This window comes from Schistocerca gregaria, chromosome 9 (assembly GCF_023897955.1).
Source record: "Schistocerca gregaria isolate iqSchGreg1 chromosome 9, iqSchGreg1.2, whole genome shotgun sequence".
NCBI lineage: Eukaryota > Metazoa > Arthropoda > Insecta > Orthoptera > Acrididae > Schistocerca > Schistocerca gregaria.
Window position 1 is genome coordinate 214,472,840 of NC_064928.1, and position 22,560 is coordinate 214,495,399.

At 39.3% G+C, this 22,560-nt stretch overlaps 1 protein-coding gene across 6 annotated transcripts in view; it reads left to right on the forward strand.

Annotated features, from left to right (window-relative positions):
* LOC126291962 (uncharacterized) overlaps nucleotides 1-22,560 on the forward strand; it is a 153,519-nt gene that overhangs the window by 128,336 nt on the left and 2,623 nt on the right. The gene's annotated exons all lie outside the window — the stretch shown is intronic.

Genomic DNA, 22,560 nt, shown 5'->3' on the forward strand with positions numbered 1-22,560 from the left:
AAGCAGATGATGTGTCAGTGATGCAGATGTGGCATTCCTTGTTACACAAAATTTGTGCCATGTTCCTTGTTGCACAAAATTGTCACGGAGCACGTGTCGCTCTGGAAATAGTGTGCCACTGAAGCAACTGACTCTAGAATGCAACACAAAATTAATAGGGGCAGCTTTGACTTCACTGCGGTGGTACCTAGATGACAGTAATAAGTTTCTGGACCAGATTGTCACAGATGGTGAGACTTGGGTTGCACACAGTACCCCAGAAAGTAAGTAGCAGTCAGTGCATTGGCATCACAGTGGCTCTCTCTGCAAGGTGTTTAATCATGCTCCCTACAGCCCAAACCTCACTCCCAGTGGTATCCATTTGTTTTGGAAACTCAAAAAATTCTTGTCTGGTCGGTTTAGTGTTTTCAAATTGACAGGGAGGCAGAAATAGTTACCACATAGTGGTTCCAATCACAGATGACAAATTCTTGTGACACAGGAATACAAAAGTTGGTCCCACAGTATGACAGATGTCTCGATACGGCAGTGAATATGTTGAAAAATAGCACAACACTTTCTCTGTTTCTTCTAGTGAACCTTTCAATTAAATTCTGTGTTGTTTCTGTTTATAAACACAGTGAAATGTATTTGATGGATGTATCTTGTATGTGTGTCTATAGACAGTGCTACACATTGCACGTCTTGGGGTAAGACTGGCTGTAAGCTTACTGACCTGTGTTTGCTAGGCCTCAGTAACTGTGTAGGTTAGCTTTGTATCTTCTCACAGTTATTGACACCTTGGAAAGACTTTGATAACCAACTTTTTCGAATGAATTGATGCAGATCACATGCCACTGGTCAGTAACCTCACTTTTAACAAGTCTTAGCAGTGGCATCATACATATGAATGATTTCATCACCATATTTGGTAACAAAGCCACGTAGTAGATGTTAACACGAATAAGTTGTATTATGTTCACACAAACAGTTTCTCTGATGTTCGCTAATTAATAATTAATTAATCACAGGATGGATCATGAAATAATAATACATTGGGTTGGAATCATTTAAGCATCCAGTTATAATAAATAGTGTCACTAAGATGTTGAGGAAATGATTCAAACTGTGAATCGATACCTTAAGACGGCATATATGAGTTCACAATTTAGCCATTAGGTGCTGACTGATTGAAAAAAGTTCACAAAGTTTTTAACTCATAATTTAAGAGACTACATGATGATAAGGAAATGAGTGACTCCCACAGAACTGAAGGAAGCATTGTCCTGTACATCTACTCCCAGAGGTACATATGAATAAAGTTAAAAATTTGTTGTTAAATTTTACTTTATAACAGGAGAATTAGCAAAATTAGTGGGCTTGAAAATACGGGTAGCAAGTCTCTGAGTTGGTTGGGTGTTGGGGAAAATGACACGATTGTAGGTACTGTTTTGTGAAACTGCTTTTGTGTTTCCACGGGGGATTGGCGAAGACCAACAAAAATTACTAAATTATTGAATTTTGTAAATCGAATAATTGGTAAACTAACAAGCTTTGTGTGTGAATATGTAAATTTTTTGTAATCAGCTACAAAACTATGAGACTAAACTTTGGAAATAATCATCTGTTAAGAATGGAGTATTCTGGAAGATGAAAACTTTAATTATGAATAACTTTTCATATATGATAAAATTATTTAATTGGATAGACAAAAAATCTGCTCACCAAGCAGTGGCAGAAAACAAATAACACACACACACACACACACACACACACACACACACACACACACACACACACACACACACAAGACTGTTGTGACTGGCAAGCTTTCAGGGCCAGTGGCTACTCCTTCAGGCAGAAGAGTTGAAGGGGAAGGAAGAAGAGTGAAGTGGTCCTTCAGGCAGAAGAGTTGAAGGGGAAGGAAGAAGAGTGAAGTGGTCCAGGAAAAGGGGTAAATTTCAGAAAAGTCACCCAGAACTATCGGTAAGGGGAGACTTAGGTATGGGATGAAAAGGAAACACTGATTGTTATCGCCAACAATCAGTGTTTCCTTGTCATCCTATTGTCGCCAACATTCAGTCTGTCCTTGTCATCCCCTATGGTAAGTCTCCCCTGACCCACTGTTCTGGGTGACTTTCTCAAAATCTACTCCTTTTCTAGACCTCTCCAGTCCTTTTCCTTCACCCTTTTTCCTTCTCCTTTAACTCTTCTGCCTGAAGAAGCAGCCAATGACTCAGAAAGCTTGCCATTCACAACAAACTTTTATGTGTGTGTTCTGGCACTGCTTGGTGAATAGATTTTTTATCTATCCAATTAGACAATTTTATCAGTAATTGATTGCTTTCATTTTCATGTATGATATTTTTGGAAGTAGTCAAATGTTTGCTAAGAAGAGAGGGCTGAGGGCTTTGACTTCAGGTGTGTCATTTTTTCAGCACCACCGATTAATTTGTGGAAAATTTTATCTCTACATATCTGTGAGAATTTTCAAATCATTGATATTTATTCACAAAGAAATATATCTAGGTGTAAGCTTACCTGGTATACCTAGATATATTTTTTGTGAATAAATATCAATGATTTGAGAATTCTCACTAGCATGTAGGGATAAAATTTGGTGCTGACAAAAATGACATATCTGAAGTCAAAGCCCTCATTCCTCTCTTCTTAGCAAACATTTCACTATTTCCAAAAACATCGTATATGAAAATGAAAGCAATCAATTGCTGATAAATAAAATAAAATAAAATGAAAGAAACTTCCACATAGGGAAAATATATCAAAAACAAAGATTCCAAGACTTACCAAGCGGGAAAGTGCCGGTAGACAGGCACAATAAATAAAACACACACACAGAATTTCTAGCTTTCGCAACCGACGGTTGCTTCTTCAGGAAAGAGGGAAGGAGAGGGAAAGACGAAAGGATGTGGGTTTTAAGGGAGAGGGTAAGGAGTCATTCCAATCCCGGGAGCAGAAAGACTTACTTAGGGGGAAAAAAGGACAGGTGTACACTCGCGCGCGCACACACACACACACACACACACACACACACACACACACACACACACACACACACACACACACACACACATATCCATCCGCACATACACAGACACAAGCAGACATTTGTAAAGGCAAAGAGTTTGGGCAGAGATATCAGTCGAGGCGGAAGTACAGAGGCAAAGAAGTTGTTGAAAGACAGGTGAGGTATGAGCGGCGGCAACTTGAAATTAGCGGAGGTTGAGGCCTGGTGGATATCGAGAAGAGAGGATATACTGAAGGGCAAGTTCCCATCTCCGGAGATCGGATAGGTTGGTGTTGGTGGGAAGTATCCAGATAACCCGGACGGTGTAACACTGTGCCAAGATGTGCTGGCCATGCACCAAGGCATGTTTAACCACAGGGTGATCCTCATTACCAACAAACACTGTCTGCCTGTGTCCATTCATGCGAATGGACAGTTTGTTGCTGGTCATTCCAACATAAAAAGCGTCACAGTGTACGCAGGTCAGTTGGTAAATCACATGGGTGCTTTCACACTTGGCTCTTCCTTTGATCGTGTACACCTTCCAGGTTACAGGACTGGAGTAGGTGGTGGTGGGAGGGTGCATAGGACAGGTTTTACACCGGGGGCGGTTACAAGGGTAGGAGCCAGAGGGTAGGGAAGGTGGTTTGGGGATTTCATAGGGATGAACCAAGAGGTTACGAAGGTTAGATGGATGGCGGAAAGACACTCTTGGTGGAGTGGGGAGGATTTCATGAAGGATGGATCTCATTTCGGGGCAGGATTTTAGGAAGTCTTATCCCTGCTGGAGAGCCACATTCAGAGTCTGATCCAGTCCCGGGAAGTATCATGTCACAAGTGGGGCACTTTTGGGGTTGTTCTGTGAGAGGTCCTGGGTTTGAGGGGATGAGGAAGTGGCTCTGGTTATTTGCTTCTGTACCAGGTCGGGAGGGTAGTTGCGGGATGCGAAAGCTGTTTTCAGGTTGTTGGTGTAATGGTTCAGGGATTCAGGACTGGAGCAGATTCGTTTGCCACGAAGGCCTAGGCTGTAGGGAAGGGACCGTTTGATATGGAATGGGTGGCAGCTGTCATAATGGAGGTACTGTTGCTTGTTGGTGGGTTTGATGTGGACAGATGTGTGAAGCTGGCCATTGGACAGATGGAGGTCAATGTCAAAGGAAGTCAATGTCAAGGAAAGTGGCATGGGATTTGGAGTAGGACCAGGTGAATCTGATGGAACCAAAGGAGTTGAGGGTGGAGTGGAAATTCAGGAGTTGTTCTTCACTGTGAGTCCAGATCATGAAGATGTCATCAATAAATCTGTACCAAACTTTGGGTTGGCAGGCTTGGGTTACCAAGAAGGCTTCCTCTAAGCGACCCATTAATAGGTTGGCATACGAGGGGGCCATCCTGGTAGCCATGGCTGTTCCCTTTAATTGTTGGTATGTCTGGCCTTCAAAAGTGAAGAAGTTGTGGGTCAGGATGTAGCTGGCTAAGGTAATGAGGAAAGGGTTTTAGGTAGGGTGACAGGTGATCGGCGTGAAAGGAAGTGCTCCATTGCAGCGAGGCCCTGGACGTGCGGGATATTTGTGTATAGGGAAGTGGCATCAATGGTTACAAGGATGGTTTCCGGGGGTAACAGACTGGGTAAGGATTCCAGGCGTTCGAAAAGTGGTTGGTGTGTTTGATGAAGGATGGGAGACTGCATGTAATGGGTTGAAGGTGTTGATCTACGTAGCCAGAGATACATTCTGTGGGGGCTTGGTAACCAGCTGCAATGGGGCTGTCATTTTTCTCCCCTAAGGTAAGTCTTTCTGCTCCCAGGATTGGAATGACACGTTACCCTCTCCCTTAAAACCCACATCCTTTCGTCGTTCCCTCTCCTTCCCTTTTTCTTGAAGAAGCAACCGTCGGTTGCGAAAGCTAGAAATTTTGTGTGTGTGTTTTATTTATTGTACCTGTCTACCGGCGCTTTCCCGCTTGGTAATTCTTGGAATCTTATGTGGAATTACTGATAAAATTGTTTAATTGGATGGATAAAAAAATCTACTTAGCAGTACAATACACATCAATAATTGTGGAATTACCTCGCGAACAATAAAACTTTAAGACCCTTTGCTGGATTAAGAAAATAACTAATATGTATAATACTTGTAATGTGATATTAACAACTAGATCAAATCAATGAAAAAAATGTAGTGCTGTTAAGAATTTTATAAGAACTAGTAGACTAATCCACCTTGCTCTGTTACATGGCTAGTAATTCTGCCTCATAATTTATCAGTTTTCTCAGTTAAATTTTCATATCATACTATTTGCAACTGAGAAACAGAGCATCGGCAGCTTAATTAAAAAAAGAATCCTGTATTGCTAAAGGTGGAATTTATTATAAATTTTTCATTGGAAGATTTTATGATTTTCACAAAGATCTATCTTGACAAAAATGTTTCTTAATCACCGGGGTCAGCTTCTGGTTGTCAATCACACTCTGGAAAACTGTCTCCAATTGTTTTACAGGAATTTATCATGACATCCTTCTGTCAGAGGCGAATTTAGTGGGAATTGGCCAGAATTGGTTATTGTTCCAAAAGGTACTGAGCACATGACTGAAGAATGTCCGCATATGACTTAACATGAAAGAGAGCCACCCTTGGCCCTGTTGAAGGCTATAGTACAGTCGATTGTGGGTGAATGTTTAGCTGTGAAATAGTTCGCTTTCCAATGCCTTGTGCACAATTCGAAAGAAGTTCAAAATTGAGCCGATGCCAATTAGTGTTGGATAATACTGAAGAATTGCATAGCCCTTACATAACAGTATCAGGGGGGACGAAACTTGGGCGCATTCTTGCGAGCAGAAGACAAAGCAATAGTTAACTGTGTGTGTGTTCACAATTTAACAGACATTAAGAAATGTTTCTCATGAGGGAAGCACTGCCAACAATATGATCCTTTTTGCTTTTGTTTTGCAGTGCAGGTGTTGCGATCATTGCATTAGAGAAGCTAAGAACAGTTAATGCTGAATGGTATCAAGCAAATCAGGAAAAACAGCTGAAAGGTCATGTCAGTCTTCATCATAACGTGCAAAAAAATTGATCACTCAGAGAAAAATAATAAGTTAGTGTCTTGTTGCCCATATTCACCTAACTCACTGCCTAAATGCGTAACGACTTCTTTTTTTTATGTGAAACAAAAAGTGTGTGTCAGCTATTTTTGTCCCCTGAGAAAGTTGTTGAATCCTAAATGCATACTACCCGAGTGTAAGCAGTGTTTCAAGAATTGTTTTGAATATGTTCAAAATTATATAAATTTTGTAGTCAGGTATTTTGAGAAGCAATTTCTTCTTCTTCTCTCTCTCTTCCCCTCCCCTCCCTCCCTCCCTCCCTCCCTCCCTCCCTCCCTCCCTCCCTCCCCCTCCCTCCTCTCCCCTGTAAGTCATTATACCTAAATGAAATGTTCCTCTTTCATCTTAAAACCAACTGCAGTGAAGAAAACAAAACAGCACACTGTTGTGTATTCAGCTTTTGTTTAAAATTTTATGTAACGACAAAGAATGTGTGGAATAGATAATTTGTCTAATGGTTTAAGTGCCCTGATATCTAAGTTGAAGCTGGAAGTGAGAAAGAAAATGAAACCACACATTTTCACAGCTCTGCATTTTTATTCTTGAAGTCTGTTTTTGCATAAAATCTGTACATTGTTGTTTAAAAAATCTATAGCTTATTTCTGTCTGAATGTTAGGGTATCTTATAGTAATGTCAAGTAAAACGCTCAAGAACGTTTAGAGATTTTTATTAACAACATTTCTTTTTTGTGTATTGTATAGACATTTATGTATGACATATATTAATGTAACACACAAATTTAAAGCTTTCGCAACCCAAGGTTGCTTCATCAGGAAAGAAGGAAGGAGAGGGAAAGATGAAAGGATGTGAGTTTTAAGGGAGAAGGTAACGAGTCATTCCAATCCCGAGAGCGGAAACACTTACCTTAGGCGGGAACAATGACAGGTAACAGCCCCAGGGGGCTGGGGTGGTGGGCTATTTTAGCACCAGCAGATGTCCCACTCGAAAATAATCAACTTTGGGTTCTACACATTTTTTCGTATGAAGCTTATTTTTCGGGTTATTCTGAATTGCCAACTTCAAATTTACGCCTTGTATAAAGATGGGAAATGGTGGTGATGATTAGAGTCAACTGGTTTTGTAATTCTTCACTTCCATGTGATGGTGGCAATTAGCAAAGGTGATGACAGCAATGACATTAACAAATCTTAAGGCTGGTTTGAATGGAAAAGAAAATTTTTTCAGATTTTTATCTCGTTATAAAATTTGAAGTTTTCCGAATAAAATGATATATATCACTTATAAACTCATATGGGAAGTTGTTGTTGTGGTGTTCAGTCCTGAGACTGGTTTGATGCAGCTCTCCATGCTACTCTATCCTGTGTAAGCTTCTTCATCTCCCAGTACCTACTGCAGCCTACATCCTTCTGAATCTTCTTAGTGTATTCATCTCTTGGTCTCCCTCTACGATTTTTACCCTCCACGCTGCCCTCCAATACTAAATTGGTGATCCCTCGATGTCTCGGAACATGTCCTACCAACCGATCCCTTCTTCTTGTCAAGTTGTGTCACAAACTCCTCTTCTCCCCAATTCTATTCAATACCTCCTCATTAGTTATGTGATCTACCCATCTAATCCTAAGCATTCTTCTGTAGCACCACATTTCGAAAGCTTCTATTCTTTTCTTGTCCAAACTATTTATCGTCCACATTTCACTTCCATGGGAAGTGTTTTATTTTATTTTTAAATATAATCTACACTGGTTGAAAATGTTATAATTTTTAAGTGCGTTAATTCAAGATCTAATAAAATCAGTAATTTTTAATATAGAAGGCTGTGGATTGTTGTGTTGCAAAGTTCATGCCAAAAAGAGGACAGGCACGAGGTTGAGGAAGTTGAAACAAAGTTTGAGAGACAAGAAACTTTCTGGTGGTAAAACCATAAGAGGCAGGCTGACGGACAAAATGATTGATGAGCTACAGCGGTATGATGGGATGGCCATTACAAATACTGAGGATTTGCTGAAAATTAAGCAGGCAGTGTGTGCTACCTTGTCCCACTGACTGTCAACTGATCAAGAACCAGTACACCACCTTTGCCCTCCTGGACCTAATTCATGGTGCAGTTACCACAGTGCCCAGTACTCAAAACAGTTCATACAGCCATTAACAATCCATCCCAGCAGGAGTCATGGATATCATAAAACCTATTTACAGAGACCTGGCAAATCCTGAATTACTGAAGAAGTATCTGCATGGTCAGACTCAAAATCTCGATGAGTCGTTCAGTAATCTTATATGGACTCGCTTACCAAAAAATGTTTTTGTTGGAACGAAACCACTAAATTGGAGGTTAGTGATGCTGTTACTGCTTTTAATGATAGCAACATTGATAGGGCGAAAGTGCTACAGTATATGGGAATTAATCCTGGAGCAAACTGCATTAGAGAACTTGAATGGATGGATAAGGTCCGCATTGATAAAGCAGAGTATGCAGCACAGTTGGCACTAAGGAGTCCAGAAAGAAGAAAAAACTTGGAAAAAGATAAAGAGGATGATGTACAGTAAGGTGCAGGGTGCTTATGAGTGACTAAAAATAAAAATAAAAATTGAGCATATATTAAGTGAGTTACAGTCTTTTGAAACTTTAGAAGCCATTCCTGAAAATTTACATTTTCTGTTGCATTTTGTCTTAAATCTCAGCAAACACTTCGAGTAGAGTATTCAAATTTTCAGGGAGTCATAACATATATATCCCGAGTCTACTGAACTAAAAGAACATAATCTTATGTATAATTAAAAGTATTTTGGATAACATACAAAAAAGTACACAAAATTTTAACTGTGTAATTAAAATACTGTATTTCCGAAAGCAGTGGCTGAATGCAATTATTGTAGTTCAGTACACTCAGAACATACAATTTCATGTCCTGTAAAAGTTTCTAGTCAATGGCTACAGTGGTTACTGAAATACAGGGAAGCCAAGTCACTAAATTTAACATTGTTGGGATAGGTCGTTCCAACTACCCTTAACACTCAAATCTTTTCAGGCTGTATTTTAATCCCACTCTTGAACCTTTTTTCTTTATTATTTCCATCATTGATTATTTGTCTATAGGTTGAAATGTAAAGAGTAGGGCTTCATCCCTGTCTTACACCATTTACAATCTCAGCACTTCTTTTTTTCATTTTAATTTTTGTTGTTCCTCTTGATTCTTGTAAATCTATACTACTTTGTGAGTATGACGACAAGTTGTAGCCTAAAGTTATTATGAAAAATCTTGACAGTTTCTTGGCCTATTTACTTCCAGTTTTTACACCATGCTCTAACAAACGCTCCAAGATACATAGGCTACATATTTTTCAATATGTAAAGTGTATAAACATACAAGCATACAACATACATGCCGAAGTGTCCATTAAGGCTCTAAGACTGAGCCTACCCGAAAAATTCCACTATAATTCATCCAAACTGAATGTAATCTTACCTCATAACATACCTTCGTTTTCTAATATTTTACATTTGAATTCTGTACACGCACCCACCAGTATAATGCATCATTGCTCTAGCTTGGAAACCAATAGCAACTCTGAATTCCATGCTTGTTACGAGCATGTGCAATAAGCCTGTTTCTTTTGCATGGTGGTCTGTGGTTTTTACAGTGGGGATACAGTTTTTAAAATCCAGCGTCTGATTTGTTTCCATTTTTCGCCAGCAGGTGTGGTACACTCCTAAGTGTACTGACAAGTCATTCAGCAGTTCCCTAACAGACAGTGCTATTTTGCATCATCTACCAAGCTAGCAGCAAGCTGGGCTTAATTTAAGTGTTTTAAGAAAATGATAAGAATAAAAAGATTCATAATTCACGGAAAATAAATTCTAATGCGTCACTGGAAGTTGTTGCAAGTTGACAGGAAACATCCAATGTGTTTTCATTGCTCCTGAGATTAAAATTTAGTAATCTCATTTAATTCAAATGTTGATAGGTCCATAGTTTGTCTTATGTTTTCATATCAGTAGTACTAGACATCCTTATGGCGAAGCCTGCAGCATGAATACAGTAAGTAGTGGTAGTAAGTAACTGATTACTGAAGTATATTTCAGAGCGTCATATCACATGTGAGATGAGTATTTAAACCATTATCTTGTAACGCACGGTATTGCTGACTACCTCAAACTGTCCTGGACACATTTATATCGTCAGAAGATACACTGAAATTTTAAACTGAAAAACCTGCATTCTTCTCATCTTCCTCTGGAACACAAACTCCTGGTTTGTCAACTTAAAATTTACACTCTGTATATCACTTTCTAGGAATGCCATATATATGCGAATAAGCTGCATCATTAAGTAATCTGCACATCCTAATTTTATAGGAGGAGAGAATTGTCTTTAATTTGTGTTTCATTTACAAGAAAATTATTCTAGAATAATGGTTCTATTCATCGTCACTTTCATTGTCATCATAAGGGGAAGAATCATTATTGTCATCTCCCTCTTCCCAGCATCATTGTCATTTCTGTTCAGTGATTTCGTGATGCCCCATTTTTTTGGAATATTTTCCCACAAGTGGTAGCAGAATGGAATCCCATGTACATTTCACCCACTAACAGATCTGGGGCAGCTGCATTTATATGATTTCCCCACTCGGCATGAACTTGGGGTTTCCATTGGCCATCCTGTTTGAGAGCAGCTTTCAATGGCCGATTTATACTCACATCTAATAATTGTGTTTGATCCACATTACCAAGTTGCAGTAATGTATAGGAATGTCCACGGTGCAGATTTATTACATAACGATGTAAATTCACTACTTTTCGTAGTAATTACCTGGAAGCCATTGAGAGACTGTAGTTCTTCTCTGGAAGTCTAATCCATTCCAACTGAAAATTGTTGATAGCCAACTCTGGCTAGCATTGAAACTGGTGATGCCTGGTTCTTTGACTGAAGCCAGTGCTTTGAGTTGGCACATTTTACTAGTCACCATACCAACCATATCGTTGTTTCTCATCTACGTAATCACAGAGCCTTTTTTTGACGTCTTGCTGCCTTGCTTTTTACCCACAAAATGCCCAGTGTTTAGTGTTAGTTTTCTGAAGCCATGTCTTCTTTCTTTCGCCAGTCATGAATACAACCCTCACTCACATTGTACTTTCTTCCCATTTCTTCTGTGCTTCTTCAATAATTTTAAGTTTTTCTTTAGCTGTGTGTAAGTGATAATGAGGACTTGTAGCCATAATTAACAAGTTAACACTTATACTTCACATCCAACATGCTACTGATGTGTCACAGACTGATGCCGCAGCAATGCTATAGTATAATGAGCTCTATTGTTGAATGTGGAGTAATACCAGCTTTATTACAATTAGTCTGTGTACACCAGTTTTTCATCCTTAAATTCAGGAAAAATATGTTTGGATTATTTGCATATACACAGCTCTTGAATTCGTCAGTATTATGTTGTTAAGAAAATGGTCTATAAAAACTCAGTTCCATTGTATTAAGACCATTACAGAGATCAATTAACACATTCACTGCTTTATTGTTGTTGTTGCTGTTGTTGTTGTTGTGGTCTTCAGTCCAGAGACTGGTTTGATGCAGCTCTCCATGCTACTCTAACCTGTGCAAGCTTCTTCATCTACCAGTACCTACTGCAACCTACATCCTTCTGAATCTGCTTGGTGCATTCATCTCTTGGTCTCCCTCTACGATTTTTACCCTCCACGCTGCCCTCCAATACTAAATTGGTGATCCCTTGATGCCTCAGAACATGTCCTACCAACCGATCCCTTCTTTTAGTCGAGTTGTGCCACAAACTTCTCTTCTCCCCAATCCTATTCAACACCTCCTCATTAGTTATCTAATCTATCCATCTAATCTTCAGCATTCTTCTGTAGCACCACATTTCGAAAGCTTCTATTCTCTTCTTGTCTAAACTATTTATCGTCCATGTTTCACTTCCATACATTGCTACACTCCATACAAATACTTTCAGAAACGACTTCCTGACACTTAAATCTATACTCGATGTTAACAAATTCCTCTTCTTCAGAAACGCTTTTCTTCCCATTGCCAGTCTACATTTTATATCCTCTCTACTTCGACCATCATCAGTTATTTTCAGAATGAGATTTTCACTCTGCAGCGGAGTGTGTGCTGATATGAAACTTTCTGGCAGATTAAAACTGTGTGCTGGACTGAGACTCGAACTCGGGACCTTTGCCTTTCGCGGGCAAGTGCTCTACCAACTGAGCTACACAAGCACGACTCACACCCCGTCCTCACAGCTTTACTTATGCCAGTTCCTCGCCTCCTACCTTCCAAACTTCACAGAATATCTCCTGCAAACCTTGCAGAACAGCACTCCAGAGAGAAAGGATATTGCGGAGACATGGCTTAGCCACAGCCTGGGGGATGTTTCCAGAATGAGATTTTCACTCTGCAGCGGAGTGTGCTGTAAAGTTTGGAAGGTAGGAGGCGAGATACTGGCAGAAGTAAAGCTGTGAGGACGGGGCATGAGTCGTGCTTGGGTAGCTCAGTTGCTAGAGCACTTGCCCGCGAAAGGCAAAGGTCCCGAGTTCGAGTCCCGATCCGGCACACAGTTTTAATCTGCCAGGAAGTTTCATCAGTTATTTTGCTCCCCAAATAGCAAAACTCCTTTACTAAGTTAAGTGACTCATTTCCTAATCTAATACCCTCAGCATCACCTGACTTAATTCTACTACATTCCATTATCCTCGTTTTGCTTTTGTTGATGTTCATCTTATATCCTCCTTTCAAGACACTATCCATTCCATTCAGCTGGTCTTCCAAGTCCTTTGCTGTCTCTGACAGAATTACAATATCATCGGCAAACCTCAACCTACACCGAATTTTTCTTTTGTTTCCTTCACAGCTTGCTCAATTTACAGATGGAATAACATGGGGAGAGACTACAACCCTGTCTCACTCCCTTCCCAACCACTGCTTCCCTTTCTTGCCTCTCAACTCTTACAACAGCCATTTGGTTTCTATAAAAATTGTAAATAGCCTTTCGCTCCCTATATTTTACCCCTGTCACCTTCAGAATTTGAAAGAGAATATTCAACTCAACATTGTCAAAAGCTTTCTCTAAGTCTACAAATGCTAGGAACGTAGGTTTGTCTTTCCTTAATCTAGCTTTTAAGATAAGTTGTAGGGTCAGTATTGCCTCAGATGTTCCAATATTTCTATGGAACCCAAACTGATCTTCACCGAGGTAGGCTTCTACCAGTTTTTCCATTCGTCTGTAAAGAATTCCCATTAGTATTTTGCAGCCGTGACTTATTAAACTGATAGTTTGGTAATGTTCACATCTGTCAACATCTGCTTTCTTTGGGATTGGAATTACTATATTCTTCTTGAAGTCTGAGGGTATTTCACCTGTCTCATACATCTTGCTCACCAGATGGTGAGTTTTGTCAGGACTGGCACTCCCGAGGCCGTCAGTAGTTCTAATGGAATGTTGTCTATTCCCGGGACCTCGGTTTGACTCATATCTATCAGTGCTCTGTCAGACTCTTAACGCAGTATCATATCTCCCATTTCATCTTCATCTACATCCTCTTCCATTTCCATAATATTGTCCTCAAGTACATTGCCCTTGTATAGACACTCTATTTACTCCAACCACCTTTCTGCTTTCCCCTCTTTGCTTAAAACTGGGTTTCCATCTGAGCTCATGATATTCATACAAGTGGTTCTCTTTTCTCCAAAGGTCTCTTTAATTTTCCTGTAGGCAGTATCCATCTTACCCCTACTGAGATAAGCCTCTACATCCTTACATTTATCTTCTAGCCATCCCTGCTTAGCCATTTTGCACTTCCTGTCGATCTCATTTTTGAGATGTTTGTGTTCCTTTTTGCCTGCTTCATTCACTGCATTTTTATATTTCCTCCTTTCATCAATTAAATTCAATATTTCTTCTCTTACCAAAGGATTTCTACTAACCCTCGTCTTTTTACCTACTTGATCCTCTGCTGCCTTTACTACTTCATCCCTCAAAGCTACCCATTCTTCTTCTACTGTATTTCTTTCGCCCATTTCTGCCATCTGTTCCCTAATGCTCTCTCTGAAACTCTGTACAACCTGTGGTTTAGTCAGTTTATCCAGGTCCCATCTCCTTAAATTCTCACCTTATTGCAGTTTCTTCTGTTTTAATCTACAGTTCATAACCAATAGATTGTGGTCAGCATCTACATCTGCCCTTGGAAATGTCTTACAATTTAAAAACTGTTTCCAAAATCTCTGTCTTACCATTATATAATTTATCTGAAATCTGTTAGTATCTCCTGGCTTCTTCCATGTATACAACCTTCTTTTATGATTCTTGAACCAAATGTTAGGTATGATGAAGTTGTGCTCTGTGCAAAATTCTACCAGGCGGCTTCCTCTTTCACTTCTTACCCCCAATCCATATTCACCTACTACGTTTCCTTCTCTCCCTTTTCCTACTGTTGAATTACAGTCATCCATGACTATTAAATTTTCATCTCCCTTCACTATCTGAATAATTTTGTTTATTTCATCATACATTTCTTCAATTTATTCGTCATCTACAGAGCTAGTTGTCATATAAACTTGTACTGCTGTAGTACCATCATCAGTTATTTTGCTCCCCAAATAGCAAAACTCCTTTACTACTTTAAGTGTATCGAACATGCATAAATCTTCACTTGAAGATGACGAAGCATGCAAATTTGTTCAGTAGTATTGAATAAAATGTTTCGTTTCAAATCTGTTCAGGAGAATTTTTATATGTACGCCTTCCATGAAGGTCAATGTATTTCGATCACAAGACGTGTTTCAACACTTGTCTGGTACCGTAAATTATAGACTGGTAGCACACTGTGTTTTATCACTGTAACTTCCCACAATGCTTTATATTGACTCCTGTAGTAGAATATAAACTGCCTGTTATACAGTTTCTTGGCAGCATAGAATTATTTTTGTTATTTTTTTATACCATTTGAAGAAGTTATGAAAAACTTATTGTCTGTAGTTTTGGCATATTCAAACATTTGATTTTAATTTATATTTTTGCAAGAAATTTATATTCCTTCTCGCCAGCTTTTTGCAGTGCTATGTGGATGTAAACCTGATTGGAAATGCTAGACAATAGTGTTGCAGAGTAAGGAAAAAATGTTAAAAGTTGCCACATAGCAAAATTTTAGGGTACTTTGAGTTATAGAATATAGTTTGGAAATTTATGTTATTTCAAGGACCGCTTTCTTATTTTGCATTCATTATTAGGATGGGATATTGCCTTCAGGACAATAACTCTGCATGTCCACCCTGAACAACGTGCTGCAGTGCTGCACATGGTCATGTGATGCCCCACTACACATAAAATTTCAAAAAGAAATGTGACGAAAGACCTATAAGCAGAGCAAACACAAAGCACGAGCTTCTCACCTCATCGTAACTGCACATGCGTAGTAAGGCCTGTTTTATGATGCTTTCTGGCAACTGTTGAAATGAAACTTTTTCTAACAAGTTGTGGGGAAAATACTATGAATGGTGGTTTGAGAAGGTTACTTTCAATCTGAATTTCCTTTTACCCACAATGAATTATTTTATGTGAGAGAATGTGTGATGAATTTCTCAAATTGCAGAGCATATTAACACTTTGAGGCCCAGCCACTTAGAAAAATTTCAGGCCCTAAAACACCAGCCATTCTTGTCATTTTTAAAAATTTTACTGGCACATTTGTGTGATGTATCTTAAACTGTAAAACATGCAAAAAAGACCTACATTATATGTGAAAGATACCATTAACTTCTCCTGTTTGTGTGTTCACACTGCTTAACAGTGACGTTAATATAGGATGACTATGTTACATGTCCTATGCTTTGAATGTGTGCTGTCACAGACTGGTGAGATCATGAGCGTATTGCAATCTTGATTTCAGTGCTTTGGAAGATAATCTTCTGTATTTGGTGGAAAAACATATTTATACTTTCAGAATAAGAAAATATGCAGTATACATGTTACTGCCCACCAAAGATCTGTTGATAATTTCCAACAATCAGTGCACATCAAAGTTGCAGGCCCACTGTGAGTGATACATATCCAACGTTCGACTGTGTCGAGTCTGGAAGTGGGAAATACAGATATTCTTTGATAACCTGACAGTGGAATGTCCGCTGAGAGCAGTAAAATGTTATGTGATAAAGTGATATGTCTCTGGTGAGGTTAGTGCAATGATTGTATAGGATTCTCTTATGTGGAAGGAGACGATTCCACCATTCAGCGACAAAACGTAATGTTCGGAATTGTGTTGTTAGTGTGGATTGGAGGAATTTTTGTAGAGGCAGAGGTATATCTACTGCAGCTAGCATGTATGTGAAGAAAATTTTAAATTTGAATGGATATCCAGTAACTGTACGTAACTAAGGTCGTGGACTTAGTGATTCAGTCACTTGAATACTTTCATCACTTGTGCTGCAAGATTATTGAAACGTAACTCTTTGCTACAAATAGGCAGTGAAATTACTCTCGAACTCAGGCTTGAAACAAAGTGAAACGAGTCCATTTTTTGCATGAAGTTATGGGTCATTGGCAGCCCTCCATACAACTGGCAGAGATGTGTGCAGTCCAACTCTCGATAATTTCTGCTGAGATCCAGGATTTGCAAGCTGCCTAAATACAACCTCTTTTTTACTTATCATATACAGAGATTTAGGAACCTTTAAATTGTAAGACATTTCCAGACGCAGATGTGGTCTCTGACCACAACCTATTGGTTAGAAACTGTAGATTAAAACTGAAGAAACTGCAAAAAGGTGGGAATTTAAGGAGATGGGACCTAGATAAACTGAAAGAACCAGAGGTTGTAGGGAGTTTCAGGGAGAGCATTAGGGAACAGATGGCAGAAATGGGCGAAAGAAATACAGTAGAAGAAGAATGGGTAGCTTTGAGGGATGAAGTAGTGAAGGCAGCAGAGGATCAAGTAGGTAAAAAGATGAGGGCTAGTAGAAATCCTTGGGTAAGAGAAGAAATATTGAATTTAATTGATGAAATGAGAAAATATAAAAATGCAGTGAATGAAGCAGGCAAAAAGGAACACAAACATCTCAAAAATGAGATCGACAGGAAGTGCAAAATGGCTAAGCAGGGATGGCTAGAGGATAAATGTAAGGATGTAGAGGCTTATCTCAGTAGGGGTAAGATGGACACTGCCTACAGGAAAACTACAGAGACCTTTGGAGAAAAGAGAACCACTTGTATGAATATCAAGAGCTCAGATGGAAACCCAGTTCTAAACAAAGAAGGCAAAGCAGCAAGGTGGAAGGAGTAGAGGGTCTATACAAGGGCTATGTACTTGAGGACAATATTATGGAAATGGAAGAGGATGTAGATGAAGATGAAATGTGAGATATGATACTGCGTTAAGAGTCTGACAGAGCACTGACAGATCTGAGTCGAAACAAGGCTCCGGGAGTACACAACATTCCATTAGAACTACTGACGGCCTTGGGAGAGCCACTCCTGACAAAACTCTACCATCTGGTGAGAAAGATGTATTAGACAGGCAAAATATAATAATTCCAATCCCAAAGAAAGCAGGTGTTAACAGATGTGAAAATTACCAAACTATCAGTTTAATAAGGCACATTGCAAAATACTAATGCGAATTCTTTACAGACGAATGGAAAAAGTAGTAGAAAATGACCTTGGAAAGATCAGTTTGGATTCCGTAGAAATGTTGGAACATGTGAGGCAATACTGACCCTAAGGCATATCTTACAAGATAGAGTAAGGAAAGGCAAACCTACGTTTCTAGCATTTGTAGATTTAGAGAAAGCTTTTGACAATGTTGGCTGGAACACTCTTTTTCAAATTCTGAAGGTGGCATGGGTACACCAGAGGGAGTGAAAGGCTATTTACAATTTGTACAGAAACCAGGTGGCAGTTATAAGAGTCGAGGGAAATGAAAGGGAAGCAGTGGTTGGGAAGGGAGTGAGACAGGGTTGTAGCCTTTCCCCGATGTTATTCAATCTGTATATTGAGCAAGAAGTAAAGGAAAGAAAAGAAAAATTCGAAGTAGGTATTAAAATCCATGGAGAAGAAATAAAAACTTTGAGGTTCGCTGATGGCATTCTAATTCTGTCAGAGACAGCAAAGGACCTGGAAGAGCAGCTGAAAGGAATGTACTGTGTCTTGAAAGGAGGATATAAGATGAACATCAACAAAAGCTAAACGAGGATAATGGAATGTAATCAAATTAAGTCGGGTGATGCTGAGGAAATTAGATTAGGAAATGAGACACTTAATGTAGTAAATGAGTTTTGCTATTTGGGGATCAAAATAACTGATGATGGCCAAAGTAGAGAGGATATAAAATGTAGACTGGCAATGGTAAGCAAAGTGTTTCTGAAAGTATTTGTGTGGAGTGTCGCCATGTATGGAAGTGAAACATCGATAAATAGTTTGGACAAGAAGAGAATAGAAGAAGAAGAGAATAGAAGCTTTCGACATGTGGTGCTACAGAAGAATGCTGAAGATAATGAAATGAAATGTCATGTGGCAAGGGCCTCCCGTCAGGTAGACCGTTCGCCTGGTGCAGGTCTTTCTAGTTGACGCCACTTCGGCGACCTGCGTGTCGATGGGGATGAAATGATGATGATCAGGACAACACAACACCCAGTCCCTGAGCAGAGAAAATCTCCGACCCAGCCGGGAATCGAACCCGGGCCCTTAGGATTGACATTCCGTCACGCTGACCACTCAGCTACCAGGAACGGACATGCTGAAGATTAGATGGGTAGATCACATAACTAATGAGGAGGTATTGAATAGAATTGGGGAGAAGAGAAATTTGTGGCACAACTTGACCAAGAGAAGGGATTGGTTGGTAGGACATGTTCCAAGGCATCAAGGGATCACCAATTTAGTATTGGAGAGCAGTGTGGAAGGTAAAGATCATAGAAGGAGGCCAAGAGATGAATACACTAACCAGATTCAGAAGTATGTGGGTTCCAGTAGGTACTGGGAGATGAAGAAGCTTGCACAGAATAGAACAACAAGGAGAGCTCCATCAAACCAGTCTCGGAACTGAAGACCACCACCGCCACAACAACAACAGACAAAGATGCAACATGCCGAGAGGCCTGTTACTGAACATCATGATGTACTTCGAGAACAAGTGACTGCATAGGTGTAACACCTTCCTTTCATTAAAGGAAATTGAGCAAGGAATTTATTGGTATACGAAGATGGCAAAATGTGAGAAGTTCATCGCCAATCACGACAAATGTTTTTGACAAACAACATCTAATATACAGGGTGGTCCATTGATGGTGACCGGGCCAAATATCTCAATAAGCATCAAACAAAAAAAAACTACAAAGAACGAAACTCGTCTAGCTTTAATGGGGAAACCATATGGTGCCATGGTTTGCCCATAGGTCAAACGGATATCAACTGTGTTTTTTTAAAATAGGAACCCCCATTTTTTATAACATATACGTGTAGTACATAAAAAAAATGAATGTTTTAGTTGGACCACTTTTTTCGCTTTGTGGTAGATGGCGCTGTAATATTCATAAACATATAAGTATGTGATATCACGTAACTTTTTGGCCAGTGCGGACGGTATTTGCTTGGAAAAGGTCTATATCATGTTGCTGTATGGCTATTGTGATCAAAATGCCCAACGGGCGTGTGCTACGTATGTTGCTCGGTATCCTGGACGACATCATCCAAGTGTCCGGACAGTTAGTCAGATAGTTAAGTTATTTAAGGAAACAGGAAGTGTTCAGCTACATGTGAAACGTCAACCACGACGTGCAACAAATGATGATGCTCAGGTGATTCTTTTAGCTGCTGTTGCAGCTAATTTGCACATCAATGGTAGACAAATTTCGAAAGAATCAGGATTCACAAAAACGTCGTTGTTGAGAACGCTACATCAACATCGATTGCACCCGTACCAAATTTCTATTCACCAGAAATTGCATGGCGACAACTTTGAATATCGTGTACAGTTCTGCCACTGGGCACAAGAGAAATTACGGGACGATGACAGATTTTTTGCACGCGTTCTACCTAGCGACGAAGCGTCATTCACCAACAGCGGTAACGTAAAACGGCATAATATGCACTATTGGGCAACTGAAAATCCACAATGGCTGCGAGTAGTGGAACATCTGAGACCTAGGTGGGTTAATGTATCGTGCGGCATTAAGGGAGGGCGGATAATTGGCCCTCATTTAATCGATGGCAATCTAAATGGTGCTGATTTCCTATGTAATGGTCTACCAATCTTACTACAAGATGTTTCACTACATGACAGAATGGCGATGTACTTCCAACATGATGGATCTCCGGTACATTTCTCGCGTGCGGTTGAAGCGGTATTGAGTAGCATATTTCATGGCAGGTGTATTGGTCATCGAAGCACCGTACCATGGCCTGCACGTTCACCGGATCTGACGTCCCCGGATTTCTTTCTGTGGGGAAAGTTGAAGGGTGTTTGCTATCGTGATCCACCGACAACGCCTGACAACATGCGTCAGCGCATTGTCAGTACATGTGCAAACATTACGGAAGGCAAACTAGTCGCTGTTGAGAGGAATGTCGTTACACGTATTGCCAAATGCATTGAGATTGACGGACATCATTTTGTGCATTTATTGCGATTATGTGGTATTTACAGGTAATCACGTTGTAACAGCATGCATTTTCAGAAATGATAAGTCCACAAAGGTACATGTATCACATTGCAACAACCAAAATAAAATGTTCAAATGTACCTGTGTTCTGTATTTTAATTTTAAAAAAAACTACCTGTTACCAACTGGTCGTCTAAAATTGTGGGCCATATGTTTGTGACTATTAGAGCACCATCTATCACAAAGCTAAAAAAGTGGTCCAACTAAAACATTCATATTTCTTTACGTACTACACAAATATGTAATAAAAAATGGGGGTTCCTATTTTTTTTTAAACACAGTTGATATCTGTTTGACCTATGGCAGCGCCATCTAGTGGACCAACCATAGTGCAATCTGGCCTCCCCCTTCATGCTAGACAAGTTTCGTTCTTTGTAGTTTTTTTTTGTTTGACACTTATTTCATGAGATATTTGGCCCGGTCACAATCAATAAAATGTATAAAAGTCAACATTTGTTAGTTCTTATTTCACGTGCTGGCATACTGTTTGTGGAATTGCGATAAAACTTTGTCATATAAATGGGAAACTGGTTACCAAAAATGTTGAAAAGTTCTTGACCGGTTTACTTCAAATTTATACACAATACTCTAAGAGACATGTAGACAGATGTAGGCAGATTGGCTATATATTTTTGTAATATACGTTATACATATGTATATTGTAATATATAAAGGGGGAAGCATTGTTACCACAAATCTCTAAAAGCTATTGACTGATTTGCTTTCTATTTTTACATGGTACTCTTAATGAAAATTTGACTAGCATAGGCCATATATTAAGGCTACAGGCAGCAGAGCAATTAAGCTACTGTGTGCTTGTGCACGGGTGCATTCCAGGAGAACACTGTAAATTTAAAAATAAATTAAACAAAATCAAAGTTTTCCATCAGCCCCCACGTTTGAAGTATCAGCGTTTTTATGCCTGCTCTAGTTACTCTGAATGTTGCTCCAGAACAGCAGTGTCCTCAAACAAACAGTTTTCTAATGGAAAGCAAAAACAGATTTTTCCACCAGGCCCCACTTTTTGAAAATCATATTTTTTATGAGTTGCTGTGGTTACTCTGAATGTGTCTTCAGAACAATGATGTCAACGTAATAGTAGTCTAGAATTGGCAACCAAAACAATTTTTTCTTGCTGTAGACCACTATTATTGAAAAGGTGGTGTTTTGAAGTCTGTTTTGAGTTGTTCTACATATTCCGAACAATGTTCCAGAATGAATATGCTGGAAAATAAATAGTATTGAAATAGAAATTATAACCATCTTTTCATCAGCTACCCTTTCTGAGGTCTCTCCCCCCCCCCCCCCCCCCCTCCCCCTTGCCCTTTCTGTGTGTGTGTAGTTGTTCAGAATGTACCTTCAGATCAACACTGCCAACAAGTAAAGAGTATTCAAGTGGTAACTATAACTATTTTCTTATTAGCCTCCTTTCTTGGAATAAATATGGCTTTTGTGTTTGTTCTGACATGCTGTAGTTCTCAACATTGCTCCAGAACAACAATTTAAATAATAATAATAATAATAATAACAGATAATAATAATAAAAACAGATGCCTATAAATATCTAGGATACAGACAAAAAACAGGAATAGATAATACAAATATTAAAGAAGAACTAAAAGAAAAATATAGACAAAGACTAACAAGAATACTGAAAACAGAATTGACAGCAAGAAACAAGACAAAAGCTATAAATACCTATGCTATACTAATATTGACCTACTCAATACACTTACACGATCACAATGCCACAAATATAGAATCATCACATACATTAGGCAACAGAAAGATTCGCATTAAGCAGAAAGGAACGAGG